Below are 16,511 nucleotides of genomic sequence, written 5' to 3' on the forward strand. Positions count from 1 at the left end.
TTCCTATCGCTACTCTAACAAATTACCACAAAATCGGTGGCTTAAAAGGACACAAATTTATTATCCATTAATTTTTAATGATGTTATTTATATGGTTAGATATCTTCCTACGATCTTATTATTTCTTTTCTACATGTCTCCTCTGTTTCTCCTTCCCTTCCTTTACTTAGATGATTTAAATATTTTCTACCATCATTTAATTTACCTTTGGGCTTTTTATTTTAAATAACATTCCACTATGCATTACAATATATATTCTAAACATTTTACAATCCACTTACTGTTAATATACCATTTAATGTAAAAAGTGGGAACCTTGCAACTGCATAGGTTCATATGCTTGAAATTCCCCTTCATTGATGTTACAATTGTTATATTCATTACTTATAAATAGATAATAAATCCCACATGTTAACATTATAATTTTTCCTATAATTAATTGTGTGATTCATAAAAAAATTAAAGTTAACTAGCAAAGAGAAAAAATTGTCTTTTCTATTTACCCAGATACTTACAACATTCAATATTCTTCATTCTATTCCGAGTGTCTCTATTTCCATCTGATGTCATTTTCCTTCAGTCTGAAGAACATATTTATTATTTCTTGAAGTGCAGGTCTGCTGGTAACAAATTCTCAGTTTTCTTGTTTCCCCTTTTTTCTCTCTTTCTTTGTTAACCACTTAATTAAGGTATAATTGACACACAAATAGCTGTAAATATTTATTGTCGACAACTTCATGACTTTGGAGATAATGTCTGTAAAACCATTATCACAATCTGTGTCATAAGCATATCCATCACCTCCAAAAGTTTCATCTTGCCCTCTTTACTTACTTCTCCTCCTCCTCCTATTATTATTATTATTATTATTATTATTAGAACACCTAATATAAGATCTACCACTTAGCAAATTTTTAAGTATACAATACAGTATTATTAATTCTAGGCACTATGCTTTACAGTAGATCTCTAGGAATTATTCATCTCGCATAACTGAAACTTTGTACCCTTTGACTAATATCTCCCATTTCTATCTCCTCCAGACCCTGGCAACCACCATTCTACTCTCTGCTTCTATGAGTTTGAATAGTTTAGATTCCTCATATAAGTGGTATTATGTAGTATTTGTCTTTCTGTGTCTGGCTTGTTTCACTTAGGATAATGTCCTCCAGGTTCACCCATGTTGTTGCAAATGGCAGGGTTTCTTTTTTTTAAAGGCTGAATAATATTCCATTTATGTATATACCACATTTTCTTTATCCATTTATCTGTCAATGAACATTTAGGTTCCTTCTATGTCTTAGCTATTGTGAGTAATGTTGCAGTGAACATGGGGGTACAGATATCTCTTTGAGATCTTGACTTCAATTACTTTGGATATATACTCAGATGTAGAATTGCTAGATCATATGGTAGTTCTACTTTTAATTTTTTGAGGATCCTCCATACTGTTTTCCATAGTGGCTGCACCAATTTACATTTGCACCAACAGTGTAGAAGGGTTCCCTTTTCTCCACAGCCTCACCATCACTTGTTATCTTTTATGCTATTTGATAATAGCCATCTTAACAGGTGTGAGGTAATATCTCATTGTGGTTTTGATTTGCATTACCTGATGATTACTGGTGTTGAGCACCTTTTCAAGTACCTATTGATCATTTGTATGTTTTCTTTGGATAAATATCAATTCAGATCCTTTGCCTATTTTTTAATCAGTTTTTTTTTTTTTTTTGGCTATTGAGTTGTAGTTCCCTATATATTTTGGATATTAACCCTTTATCAGATGTATGGTTTCAAAATATATTCTCCCATTCTGTAGTCTGCCTTTTCATTTTGTTGATTGTTTTCTTTGCTGTGCAGAAACGTTTTAGTTTGATGTAGTCCTACTTGTCTATTTTTGGTTTTTTTGCCTGTGATGTTGGTGTCATATACAAGAAATCATTGCCAAGGCCAATGTCAAGACGGCTTTTGCCTATATTTTCTTCTAGGAGTTCTATGGTTTCAAGTCTTATGTTTAAGTCTTTAATCCATTAGGAGTTGATTTTTGTTTATGGTATAAGATAAGGGTGCAATTTAATTTTTTGCATGTGAATATCCAGTTTTCCTAATGCCATTTATTGAAGAGACTATCCATTCTCCATTGTATGTTCCTGGCACACTTGTTGAAGATCAGTTGATCATAGTTGTGTGTATTTATTTCTGGGCTCTCTATACTGTTTCATGGGTATATATGTCTGTTTTTATGTCAGTACCATAGTGTTTTGATTACTGTAGCTTTGTAATACAGTTTGAAATCAGGAAATCGGAAAGTGTGGTGCATCCATCTTTGTTCTTCTTGCTCAAAATTGCTTTGACTGTTTGGGGTCTTTTGTGGTTCCATATGAATTTTAGGATTGATTTTTCTATTTCCATAAAAAATGTCATTGGGATTTGATGGAGATTGCATTGAAAATGTAGGTCATTTTGGGTACTGTGGGCATTTTAATAATATTAATTCTTTCAATCCATAAACATGGGATTTTTTTTCATTTATTTGGGTCTAATTTAATTTCTTTCTTCTGTGTTTTATAGTTTTCAGTGTAGAAGTCTTTCACCTTCTTGGTTAAGTTTATTCCTAAGTATGTTATTCTTTTTGATGCTATTGTAAATGGGATTGTGTTCTTATTTCATTTTCAGATACTTCACTGTTTGTGCATAGAAACACAACATATTTTTGTAGATTGATTTTGTATCCTCAAACCTTACTGAATTCGTTTATTAGTTCTAACAGATATTTGTGGAGTCTTTAGGGTTTTCTACATATAAGATAATGTCATCTGAAAACAGAGATCATTTTACTTCTTCCTTTACAGTTTGGATAGCTTTTTGTTTGTTTGTTTGTTTGTTTTTCGTGAGGAAGATTAGCCCTGAGCTAATGTCCATTGCCAATCCTCCTCTTTTTGCTGAGGAAGATTGGCCCTGGGCTAACATCTGTGCCCATCTTCCTCTACTTTATACGTGGGATGCCTGCCACAGCATGGCTTGATAAGCAGTGCGTATGTCTGCACCCAGGATTCGAACCCATGAACCCCAGGCCACTGAAGCGGAGCACGTGAACTTAACCACTATGCCACTGGGCCAGCCCCCCAATTTGGGTACCTTTTGTTTCTTTTCCTTGCATAGTTTCTCTGGCTAGGACTTCTAGTACTATGTTGAACAGAAGTGCTGAGCTGAAGGTCCTTGCCTTATTCCAGATCTTAGAGCAAAAAATTTCATTTTTTTCCCATTAAGTATGATAGTAGCTGTGGGCTTTTTATATATGACCTTTATTGGTTGAAGTAAGTTCCTTCTATACCTAATTTGTTGAGAATTTATCATGAAAGGGTGTTGAAATTTTGTCGAATGCTTTTTCTACATGTGTTGAGATGATCATGTGTTTGTTATCCTACATTCTGTTAATGTGGTGTATCACATCAATTTATTTGCATATGTTGAACCATCCTGGCATCCCGGGGATAAATCCTGCTTGGTCATGGTGTATAATCCTTCTAATGTGCTGTAGAATTTGGTTTGCTAATATTTTGTGTGTGTGTGTGAGGAAGATTGGCCCTGAGCTAACATCTGTTACCAATCTTCTTCTTTTTGCTTGAGGAAGATTGTCACTGAGCTAACATCTATTCCAATCTGCCTCTATTTTTTGTATATGGGATGCCGCCACAGCAAGGCTTGATGAGCGGTGTGTAGGTCCATGCCCGGGATCTGAACCCACAAACCCTGGGATGCAGAAGCAGAACTTAACCACTATGCCACCAGGCTGGCCCCACGGTTTGCTAATATTTAGTTGAGGATTTTTGCATCTACGTTCAACAGGGACATTGGCCACTAGTTTTCTTTTCTTGTGGTGTCTTTGGTTTTGGTATCATGGTAATGTTTGCCACATATAACGGCTGTGGAAGTGTTTTGTCTTCTATTTTTTGGAAGAGTTTAGGAAGGATTGATGTCAATTCTTTAAATGTTTGACAGAATTCACCTGTGAAGCCATCTGGTCCTGGGCTTTTCTTTTGGGGGAGTTTTCTGACAACTGATTGAAACTCTTAATTGTTATTGTTCTGTTCAGGCTTTATGCTTCTTCTGGACTCAGTCTTGGTAGGTTGTGTGTTTCTAGGAATTTATCTCTTTCTTCTAGGTTGTCAATTTGTTGGTGTATAATTGTTCAAAATAGTCCTTTTGATCCCTTTTATTTCTGAGGCGGTTGTTTAATGTCTCCTCTTCCATTCCTGATTTTATTCATTTGTGTCTTCTCTCTTTTTGTCTTAGTAACACTAGTGAATTCTCAATTTTGTTTATATTTTAAAAAAATCAGTTTTCTCAATTTTTTGTATTTTTTCTATTCTCTATTTTATTTGTCTACTCTAATATTTATTATTTTCTTTCTTCTGCTAACTTTGGGCTTTGTATATTCTTTTTCTAGTTCCTTGACGGTAAACTTAGGTTGCTTATTTGAGATCTTTCTTCTTTTTAAATGTAGGTGGTTAGCTCTATAAACTTCCCTCTTTGTGCTTTTGCTGCTTTCAAGACATACATTTAAGTCTTTAATCTATTTTGAGTTGATTTTTGTGGGTAGTATAAGAAAAGAGTCCGGTTTCATTCTTTTGCATGTGGATATCCAGTTTTCCCAACACCATTTAGGGAAGAGACTCTCCTTTCCCCATTGTGTATTCTGGGTGCCTTTGTCAAAACTTAGTTGACTGTATATGCTTGGGTTTATTTCTGAGCTTGCTATTCTGTTCCATTGGTCTATGTGTCTGTTTTTATGCCAGTATCACACTGTTTTATTATTATAGCTTTCTGATACAATTTGAAATCAGGAAATGTGATGCCTCCAACTATGTTTTTCTTTCTCAAGATTGCTTTGGTTATTTGAGTTTTTTTGTGGTTACACGTGAATTTAAAAATTGTTTTCTCTATTTCTGTGAGATTGTCATTGGAATTTTGATAGGGATTACATTGAATCTTTGGAGCTCTTTGGGTAGTATGGACATTTTAATAATTTTAATTCTTACAATCCATGAACACAAGATATCTTTCCATTTGTGTCTTGTTCAATTTTTTTCATCAATGTTTCATAGTTTTCAGTGTACAGACCTTGCACCTCCTTGTTTTCTTTCTTTTATTGAGGTAACATTTGTTTATAATATTATATAAATTTCAGGTGTACATCATTGTATTTCAATTTCTGTGTAGATTACATTATGTTCACCATCCAAAGACTAATTACCATCCATAATCATACACATGTGCCTAATCACCCCTTTCACCCTCCTCCCTCCCCCCTTACCCTCTGGTAACCACCAATCCAATCTCTGTCTCTATGTGTTTGTTTGTTGTTGTTTTAATCTTCTATTTATGAATGAGATCATATGGTATTTGACTTTCTCCCTCTGACTTGTTTCACTTAGCATAATACCCTCAAGGTCCATCCATGTTGTCGCAAATGGCTGGATTTCATCCTTTTTATGGCTGAGTAGTATTCCATTGTGTTTATATACTACATCTTCTTTATCCATTCATCCCTTGGTGGGTACCTAGGTTGCTTCCAAGTCTTGGCTATTGTGAATAATGCAGCAGTGAACATAGGGGTGCATATGTCTTTACGCATTCATGTTTTCATGTTCTTTGGATAAATACCCAGTAGTGGACTAGCTGGATCATATGATAGTTCTATTCTTAATTTTTTGAGGAATCTCTATGCTGTTTACCATAGTGGCTGCACTAGTTTGCACTCCCACCAGCAGTATATGAGAGATCCCTGTTCACCACATCCTCTCCAACAGTTGTTATTTCTTGTCTTGTTAATTATTGCCATTCTAACAGGTGTGAGGTGATATCTCAAGGTAGTTTTGATTTGCATTTCCCTAATAATTAGTGATGTTAAACATCTTTTCATGTGCCCATTGGCCATCTGTGTATCTTCTTTGGAAAAATGTCTCTTCAGATCTTTTGCCCATTTTTCAATTGGATTGTTAGTTTTTTTGTTGTTGAAATGTATGAGTTCTTTATATATTTTGAATATTAACCCCTTATCAGATACATGGTTTGCAAATATCTTCTCCCAATTGTTAGGTTATCTTTTTGTTTTGTTGGTGGTTTCCTTTGCTGTGCAGAGCTTTTTAGTTTGATGTAACCCCATTTGTTTATTTGTTCTATTGTTTCCCTTGCCCGATCAGACATGGTACTTGAAAATATGCTACTGAGACCAATGTCAAAGAGCGTACTGCCTTTGTTTTCTTCTAAGAGTTTTCTGGTTTCAGGTCTTACATTCAAGTCTTTAATCTATTTTGAGCTAATTTTGTGTATGGTGTAAGATAATGGTGTACTTGCATTCTTTTGCTTGTGGCCTTCCAGTTTTCCGAACACCATTTATTGAAGAGACTTTCCTTTCTCCATTGTACATTCTTGGCTCCCTTGTTGAAAATTCACTGTCCATAGATATGTGGATTTATTTCTGGCCTCCCGATTCTGTTCCATTGATCTGTGTATCTGTTTTTGTGCCAGTACCATGCTGTTTTGATTACTCTAGCTTTATAGTATACTTTGAAATCAGGGAATGTAATACCTCCAGCTTTGTTCTTTTTTTCTCAGGATTCCTTTGGCTATTTGGGTTCTTTTGTTGTTCCATATAAATTTTAGGATTCTTTGTTCTATTTTTGTGAAAAATGTCATTGGAACTTTGATAGCGGTTGCATTGAATTCATAGATTGCTTTAGGAAGTATGGACATTTTAACTATGTTAATTCTTCCAATCCAAGAGCACAGACTATCTTTCCATTTCTTTGTGTCTTCTTCAATTTATTTCAACAATGTTTTTATAGTTTTCAGTGTATAGGTCTTTCACCTCTTTGATTAAATTTATTCCTAGGTATTTTATTCTTTTTGTTGCAATTGTAAATGGGATTGTACTCTTAATTTCTCTTTCTGCTATTTCATTGTTAGTGTATAGAAATGCAACTGGTTTTTGTGTTGATTTTGTATGCTGCAACTTTTCTGTATTCATTTATTATTTTTAAAAGTTTTTTGGTGGATTCTTTAGGGTTTTCTATATGTAAAATCATGTCATCTGCAAATAGTGACAGTTTCACTTCTTCCTTACCAATTTGGATGCCTTTTCTTTCTTTCTCTTGCCTGATTGCTCTGACTAGGACTTCCAATACTATGTTCAATAAGAGTGGTGAAAGTGGGCATCCTTGCCAGGTTCCTGTTCTTAGAGGGATAGCTTTCAGTTTTTCTCCATTGAGTATGATGTTAGCTATAGGTTCGTCATATATGCCTTTATTATGTTGAGGTACTTTCCTTCTAGACCCATTTTATTCAGAATTTTTATCATAAATGGATGCTGCATCTTGGTCAAATTCTTGCTCTGCATCTTTTGAGAGCATCCTGTGATTTTTATTCTTCATTTCATTAATGTGGTGTGTCATGTTGATTGATTTGCAGATATTGAATCATCCCTGGAATAAATCCCACTTGATCATGGTGTATGATCTTTTTAATGTATTGTTGTATTTGATTTGCTAATATTTTGTTGAGGATTTTTGCATCTATGTACACCAGTGATTTGGCATGTAATTTTCTTTTTTTGTGTTGTCCTTGTCTGGTTTTGGTATCAGGGTAATATTGGCCTCATAGAATGAGTTAAGAAACTTCCCCTTCTCTTCAATTTTTTGGAAGATTTTGAGAAAGATAGGTATTAAGTCTTCTTTGAATGTTTGGCAGAATTCACCAGGGAAGCTGTCTGGTCCTGGACTTTTATTTTTTGGGAGGTTTTTGATTACTGTTTTGATCTCCTTACTGGTGATTGGTCTATTCAAATTCTCTATTTCTTCTTGATTAAGTTTTCGAAGGTTGTGTGATTCTAAGAATTTATCCATTCCTTCTAGATTATCCAATTTGTTGACATATAGAGTATTCTTTTATAATCTTTTGTATTTCTGAGGTGTCCATTGTAATTTCTCCTCTTTCATTTCTGATTTTATTTATTTGTACCTGCTGTCTTTTTTTCTATGTGAGTCTGGCTAAAGGTTTGTCAATTTTATCTTTTCAAAGAAGAAGCTCTAGTTTCATTGATTTTTTCTATTGTTTTTGTTTTTAGTCTCTATTTCATTTATTTCTGCTATGATGTTATTGTTTCCTTCCTTCTACTGATTTTGGGCTTTGTTCTTCTTTTTCCAGTTCCTTTAGGTACACTGTTAGATTGTTTATTTGAGATTTTTCTTGTTTGTTCAGGTCGGCCTGTATTTCTGTAAACTTCCTTCTTAGAACTGCTTTTGCTGTATCCCATAAATTTTGGCATGTCATATTTTCATTTTCACTTGTCTCCAGGTATTTTTTATTGCTCCTTTGGTTTCTTCATTGACCCAATCGTTGTTCAGTAGCATTTTGTTTAATCTCCACATATTTGTGGCTTTTCCGATTTTCTTCCTATAGTTGATTTCTAGTTTCATACCATTGTGGTCAGAAAAGATTGTTGGTATTATTTCTATCTTCTTAAATTTATTTAGACTTGTTTTGTGGCCTAATATGTGATCTATCCTGGAGAATGTTCCATGTGCATTTGAAAAGAATGTGTATACTGCAGTTTTTGGATGGAATATTCTATATATATCTACTAAGTCCATCTGGTCTAAAGTGTCATTTAAGGCCAATGTTTCCTTGTTGATCTTCTGTTTGGATGATCTATCCATTGGTGTAAGTGGAGTGTTAAAGTCCCCTACTATTATTGTGTTGCTGTCTATTTCTCCTTTTATGTCTGTTAATAATTGCTTTATATATTTAGGTGCTCCTATGTTGGATGCATAGATATTTACAAGTGTTATATCCTCTTGTTGGATTGTTCCCTTTATCATTATGTAGTGCTCTTCATCTCTTGTTACAGTTTTTGTTTTAAAGTCTATTTTTTCTGAGATAAGTATTGCTACCTCAGCTTTCTTTTCATTGCCATTTTCATGGAGCAGCTTTTTCCATCCCTTCACTTTCAGTTTGTGAGTGTCTTTGGGTCTGAAGTGTGTCTCTTATATGGAGCATATATATGGGTCTTGTTTTTTTATCTACTCAGCCACTCTATGACTTTTGATTGGAGCATTTAATCCATTGACATTTAAAGTAGCTATTGAGGTACAACATTGCTGTGGAAGGTGGTAGCTATTCACAGCAGAGCAGGAAAAGGTGCCAGGACCCCAAGGAACCAGAAAAAAACAGAATGCAGCTAAAGAGAGCTGGCATTGTCTGTGGCTGTGGCCCAAGAGAACAAGGAGGAAAATGAAGAGCACTGGGTTGGGCCTTTACCTGTAGAGGCAACGTTGGCCAAGAGGAGGAAAGTTCTAGAGTTTGAAAGAGTTTATCTTGATAATCTCCCCAGTGCATCCATGTGTGAGCGTTGTGACATGCATAGATATGTAATCTCCCATGTGGTGTGCACCAAGACAGACTTTAATATTACTGCCAGTCATGATGGACATGTTAAGTTCTGGAAAAAAACAGAAGGGGGAACTGAATTTGTTAAACATTTTTGTAGCCACCTAGGAGTTATTGAGAGTATTGCAGTTAGCTCTGAGGGAGCATTGTTCTATTCTGTGGGTGATGATAAAGCAATGAAGGTGTTTGATGTAGTGAACTTTGACATCATCAATATGCTGAAGCTTGGCTATTTTCCCGGACAGTGGGAGTGGATCTATTGCCCAGGGGATGCTATATCTTCAGTTGCTGCTTCTGAGAAGAGTACGGGAAAAATTTTCATTTATGATGGTCGAGGAGATAACCAGCCACTTCATATTTTTGACAAACTCCATATTTCACCTCTTACTCAGATAGGATTAAACCCAGTTTACAAAGCAATAGTGTCTTCTGACAAATCTGGAATAATTTAATACTGGACTGGGCCTCCTCATGAATATAAATTCCCCAAATGGTGAACTGGGAATATAAAACTGATGCAAATTTATATGAATTTGCCAAGTGCAAGGCTTATCCAACCAGCATATGTTTTTCCCCTGATGGGAAGAAAATAGCTACTATTGGTTATGATAGAAAAGTTAGAATTTTCAGGTTTTTAACTGGAAAACTCATGAGAGTCTTTGATGAATCACTAAGTATGTTTACTGAACTGCAGCAGATGAGGCAAAAGCTACCAGACATGGAATTTGTCCGATGAATGACTGTAGAACGTGAGTTGGAGAAGGTGGATGCATTAAGATTAATTAATATAGTTTTTGATGAAACTGGACACTTCGTGCTATATGGAACAATGCTGGGCATTAAAGTTATAAATGTAGAAACAGACTGGTGTGTGCGGATCTGAGGCAAGCAAGAAAATATTAGTGATGCAATTGGCTCTGTTCCAAGGAATAGTCAAAAAACATTGTGCTGCAACTACTATAGAAATGAAAGCTTCTGAAAATCCCGTTCTTCAGAATATTCAAGTTGACCCAACAATAGTCTGTACATCTTTCAAAAAGAATAGATTTTATATGTTTACCAAAGGAGAACCAGAAGATACAAAAAGTGCAGACTCTGACCGAGATGTCTTTAATGAGAAACCTTCTAAAGAAGAAGTCATGGCAGCTACTCAAGCTGAAGGACCTAAACGAGTTTCAGATAGTGCCATTGTCCACACAAGCATGGGAAACATTCACATCAAACTTTTTCCTGTTGAGTGCCCTAAGACAGTGGAAAACTTCTGTGTTCACAGCAGAAATGGTTATTACAATGGACATACATTTCACCATATAACAAAGGGCTTCATGATTCAGACAGGAGATCCAACAGGTACAGGTATGTGAGGAGAAAGCATATGGGGAGGAGAATTTGAAGATGAATTTCATTCAACATTATGACATGACAGACCATATACACTCAGCATGGCCAGTGCTAGATCGAATACGAATGGATCCCAGTTTTTCATAACAGTAGTACCAACACCTTGGCTTGATAATAAGCATGCAGTATTTGGACGAATGACTAAAGGAATGGAAGTTGTAAAAAGATATCCAACATCAAAGTCAATCCCAAAGCAGATAAGCCCTATGAGGATGTCAGCATCATAAATATTACTGTCAAATAAATAAGGTTTCATTGTATATGTAAAAAAAAAACACATATATTAAACAGAATTATTTTACATTAGGGATCTCTTAAGACTTGGTGAACATACAAATCATGTTTCAAGGATGCAGTATTTTTATATTTTTCATTAAAGGCAACTTTTTAAAACTAAAAAAAAAAGTAGCTATTGATAAGAATGTACTTATTGCCATTTTGGTTTTTTTTTTTTGCTGTATGTTGTAGTAGTTCTTCTCTGTTCCTTTCTTCTTCTCTTGCTCTCTTCCCTTGTGGTTTGATGCCTTTCTTTAGCATTATGTCTGGGTTCCTTTCACTTAATTTTTTGTATATTTATTATAGATTTCTGGTTTGTGATTACCGTGAAGTTTATGTATAATAACCTACGTATATAGCAATCTATATTAGGTAGATGGTCTCTTTAGTTTGTCATCTTGCTAAAAGCTCTACACTTTTACCCCCCTCCTCCCACATTTTATATTTTCAATATCATATCTAACCTCTTCTTGTGTGTGTGTGTACCCATTACCCTCTTATCATGGAAATAGATAATTTTAGTACTTTTGTCTTTTGACCTTCATATTAGCTTCATAGGTGGTTGACCTGCTACCTTTACTGTATATTTGCCTTTGCCAGTGATTTTATGGCTTTTTTTCTTTTTGGATAATTTTCTTATTTCTATTTGTAGTCTCTTTTCCACTTAAATAAGTCTCTTTAGCATTTCTTGTAAGGCTGGTTTGTTGGTGATAAACTCCTTTAATTTTTGCTTCTCTGGGAAACTCTTCATCTCTCCTTCCATTCTGAATGTTAACCTTGCCGGTTAACTTAGCTAACCTTGGCTGTAGGTTTTTTCCTTTCAGCACTTTAAATATATCATGCCAGTCCCTTCTAGCCTGTAAGGTTTCTGCCAAGAAGTCAGCTGATAGACTTATGGGCTTTCCTTTGTATGTAACTTGTTGCCTTCCTCTTGTGGCTTTTAGGATTCTCTCTTTATCTTTAATTCTTGATGTTTTAATTATAATGTGTCTTGGTGTGGGCCTCTTTGGGTTTATCTTGTTTGGTGCTCTCTGTGCTTCCTGTACCTGGATGTCTGTTTCCTTCCTTAGGTTAAGAAAGTTTTCATCTATTATTTCTTCAAATAGATTCTCTGCCCCTTTGTCTCTCTCTTCTCCTTCTGGGACACCTATAATATGGATGTTAGTGTGCTTGATATTGTCCCAGAGGTCCCTTAGACTGTCCTCATTCTTTTTAATTCTTTTTTATTTTATCTGTTCAGCTTGAGTGATTTCCTCTAGTCTTTCATCCAGCTTGCTAATCTGTTCTTCTGTATCATCTACTCTGCTATTGAGTCCCTCTAATGAATTTTTCATTTCCAGTATTGTATTCTTCATTTCTGATTGGTTCTTTTTTATATATTCCAATTCTTTGTTGAAGTTCTCACTGAGTTCATCCATTCTTCTCCCAAGATCACTGAGCATCCTTAAGACTTTTAGGTTGTACTCTTTGTCACGTAGATTGTTTATCTCTGTTTCGCTTAGTTCTTTTTCTAAGGTTTTGTCCTGTTCCCTTACTTGAAACGTATTCCTTTGTCTCCTCATTTTTGCCTCTTTCTCTGTGCTTATCACTATGTATTAGGTAGGTCAGCTATATCTCCTGATCTTGGAGAGGTGGCCTTATGTAACAGATGCCTTATGAGGCCCTGCAATGTGCTTCCCTCCCATCACCAGTCCCAAATATTCCAGGAGTGTCCCTGTGTGGGCTACTTGTGTCCTTCTGTTGTGGCAGGGTTGCTGTTTCTGCAGGTTCCCAGGGAGGCTAGACTGTCCCCCTGGCCAGCTGATTGTATTGCTCAGCTGTGTGTGGCTGCTATGGACCCTTCAGTCACTTTATCAGGCATGTGGAGCCCCAGCACAGTTGGCTGCAAGGTCTAATAGCACATTCCTGTTGCAGTTTTTCTGTTAAGTTAGTAGGCCTTCAGTGTGGCTGTTTGCTAGGCTCAGGGGCTTACAATTGCTGTAAGCCACTGGCCTGCAAGACTGTTGTCAACTCTCAATAGTGCAGCTGGGTAGGGCTAGTCCCAGGCATGGGAACACCCAATTATTTCAGGCTTTGGAAGGTGGGGCCAATCCCCTATGTGGCTGTTTGAGAAGCACAAGTCTGCTGCAGCTGACAAGCTCCACTGCCCACAGGGCCACACACCCTGTCAGCACAGTCCTGACCCATGCACATGCACCAGTCCACCAAAGAGGATCCAGTTACCCCACTGCAGAGGCCCCACACACTCCACTAAGGCAGGCCCACCCCTCGTGCATGCTGTGCCCCATAGTGGCAGACCCACTTGCCTGGCTGCAGAGGTTCCAGGCATCCTGCTTATGTAGGCCCACCAGTTGCCTGAGGGCTTACTGTTTGGTGGGGTCAGTCCCTAGGGTGGGCTGCCTGCCCTCACTGAGCTGGATTAAATCAGTGCTCTAGTGGGTGGTGCAGACCCTGGGCAAACAGACAAAGGGAAGAACTCCAATGGCGTCTGCCAGCATCTGTGTCGGCACCCCTGTACTAAGTCACAATAATGGCTGCTGCCAATGTCTCAGTCCCTAGGGAGGTCTCACCTCTCACCGAGATGCACCTAGAGTCTATCAAGTGAGTCTCTTTTCACCAAAGGACTGTGCACCTTTCTTTCTGGTGATTTTAGGTTGCTTTCTGAAATGGGTGAATTTGTGTGTGGGCCATTTAAGAGCAGGCTTTTTTTCACTTATGTCTCATAGCTTTTCTGGCGGTATTCCCTGTTGTAGTTAATAGCCAGCAAAGCCAGACATTATGACACTTGTCTCAGTTGTGCTGAGTCCAAAAGCTGCTTATTGTGGTAATGCTCCCCTGCTGAGATCCCCCACTCTTCCAGGGAAGGCTTTGTACCTTAGGATTGCTCCTGGCCAGCTGTGAAGCGTAACTTTTTTCTCTCCAGAAAGGAATTTCTGCTGCTTCCACCTCAGTCCACACTGTCCCTTTTTGTGGAAGTTCTTTTTATTCAGCTTTCTCTTTCTTACTGTTCCAAGACTAGTTGTAAATTTGTTGTGTTCATGGGAGGAGGTGAGTTCAGAATCCACCTAGGCTGCCATCTTGACACATCTCTGCCCTTAATATTTTTTCTTTGTCATTTACTTTTGACAGTTTTCATATTATATGCCTTGGAGAAGGTCTTTTTGGATTGAGGTAATTAGGAGTTCTATTAACTTCATGTACTTTCATATCCAGTTCTTTCCCTAGGTTTGGGAAGTTCTCAGCTATTTCTTTATGTTCTCTGCTCTTTTCTCCCCCTATTCTCCTTCTGGGACACCTATAATCCTTACATTACTTTTCCTAATTGTGTCAGATATTTCTCAAAGAATTTCCTCATTTTTAAAAAATCTTAGTTCTTTTGCTCTTCCACCTGACTCACTTCTATGTTTCTGTCCTCTAAATTACTATCTCTCTCCTCCATATGGTCTGCTCTATTTTTAATGCTTTCTACAGTATTTTTCTCATCTCATTTGTTGTGTTGTTTATCTCCAGAATTTCCATTTGGTTTTTTTTGTTTTTTTTTTTTGTTTTTTTTTTTTAGAGTTTCAACCTCTTTGGTGAAGTACTCCTTCTGGTCATTAATTTCATTACTGAGCTCATTGAACTGTCTGTCTTATTTTTCTTTTAACTTGTTAAGCTTCTTTATGACAGCTATTTTGAATTCTCTGTCAGTCAGATTGTAATCTTCTGTGACTTCAAGTTTGGTATGTGGAGAGTTGTCATTTTCCTTCTGTTAGGCTGTGTTACTGTAGTTCTTCATGGTGTTTGATGATTTGATCCTCTGCCAGTGCATTTGTGGTAGTAACCATCTTTCTTATTTGGGTATGGCTTTAGTAACTTTGGTTCTGTGCTGCTTTTGGTTGTATTTGAGAGCCTATACTTTCCACCCTCCACTACCTCTGTTAAGGGCGATGTCAGTGCCCTCCTTTTTCCACTTGTGCCTCCAGGATTGCTGGTTCCTTTGCTTTAGTCTCAAGTGTCAGCACTGGGGTCATCAGGCTGCAAGCACTTCTACTGCTTCTGGAGTCTCCTTGGTCTCATGTTCCTCCACTGGCTTTCCACAGGCTTGGATGGTGCTGCCCCATGCACCAACTGTTCCTGGGTTGTCTGGGGGTGCTGGTTGCACTGCTGTCAGGTGTGCTGAGTTCACGGGTGTTGCTGTTACTGCTGGGGGCCTGGAGACGTGGGGAATTACGTGCAGCCCCTGCTCCTGTTGGAGCTGATGTTGGGGATATTGCTACTGTGGGCTGGGTCACCAGTTCTGTTGTGGTTCCTGAAGCCTCTGTTTGCAGGTTCCACCTGCCACCACTAGGGGGGAGCAGGGGCTAAGCCAGGAGAGGTTTTTGTTGTTGCTCGCTGTGCAGCCTCTGGTCTCTGGTGCTAGCCAATGTGTTTTGAGGACTCAGGTCAGAGTGCCCCATCCCAGGTGGGACAATCTGAGTTTTGTATACTATCCTCACTGTTGGAAAGACCTGGCCACTGCCAGAGGAGGAGGAGGGGGCGTGCACGCTGGATCTGCTGGTATATGGGCAGGTAGCAAGCCATCCTGCCTTCTCATTCCCTGCCAGGACTGCTGTTGGGTGTGCAGGCTATGTCCAGTGGGAGATGGGCAGGTAGCAAGCTGGCCTGCTTTCTCTGCTCCCACCTGGACTGTTCGAGTAAGCCATGCCTGTTTTCTCACAGGCATGTGGGGCAGTGTGGGGATCTGTTCCTGGATCGCTGCTGCCAGGGGAATGCAGAGGGGGTGCTCCCCTAGTTCCACTGCCTCCTGGGGGTCCAGTCCACCCATCTTCAGCTGTATAGATGCCTGGGTCTCTTATGTGTCTTGTGCTGTGTAGGAAATCCTCTGTTAGTCAATGGGTGTCCGACTGGTTGTAACCAGAGGGGAGAGACAAAGGGAACAACTCACCCCACCATGATGCCGACATTACTCTCCTCTCTTCGTTTTTAATGTAGGCATTTATCACTATAAACATCCTTCTTGGTACAGCTTTCGCTGCATCCCTTAAGTTTTGGTAAGTTGCATTTCCATTTTCATTTGTCTTGAGATATTTTTTGAATTCCCTTTTGATTTCCTCTTTGGCCCAGTGGTTGTTAAATTACGCATTATTTCCTTTCCACATATTTGTGGATTTTTCTATTTTCTTGCTGTTATTGATTCCTAGTTTCATTCCATTGTGGTAGGAAATGATTCTTGGTATGACTTTGATCTTCTTAAATTTGTTAAGACTTATCTGGTGATCTAACGTGTGATCTATCCTGGAATATGTTCCATGTGTGCTTGAGAAGAATGTGTATTCTTCTGCTGTTGTGTGAAAAGTTCTGTATATGTCTGTTAGGCCCATTTGGTCTATAGTATGGCTCAA

The 16,511-nt window shown here is 37.8% G+C and overlaps 1 pseudogene; it reads left to right on the forward strand.

Moving 5' to 3' along the window:
- Positions 1-9,130: 9,130 nt before the first annotated feature.
- Positions 9,131-11,095, forward strand: LOC101399959 (peptidylprolyl isomerase domain and WD repeat-containing protein 1 pseudogene; annotated as a pseudogene).
- The last annotated feature ends 5,416 nt before the right edge of the window (positions 11,096-16,511 follow it).

Source organism: Ceratotherium simum, chromosome X, assembly GCF_057802395.1.
Source record: "Ceratotherium simum simum isolate JZ-2026a chromosome X, ASM5780239v1, whole genome shotgun sequence".
NCBI lineage: Eukaryota > Metazoa > Chordata > Mammalia > Perissodactyla > Rhinocerotidae > Ceratotherium > Ceratotherium simum.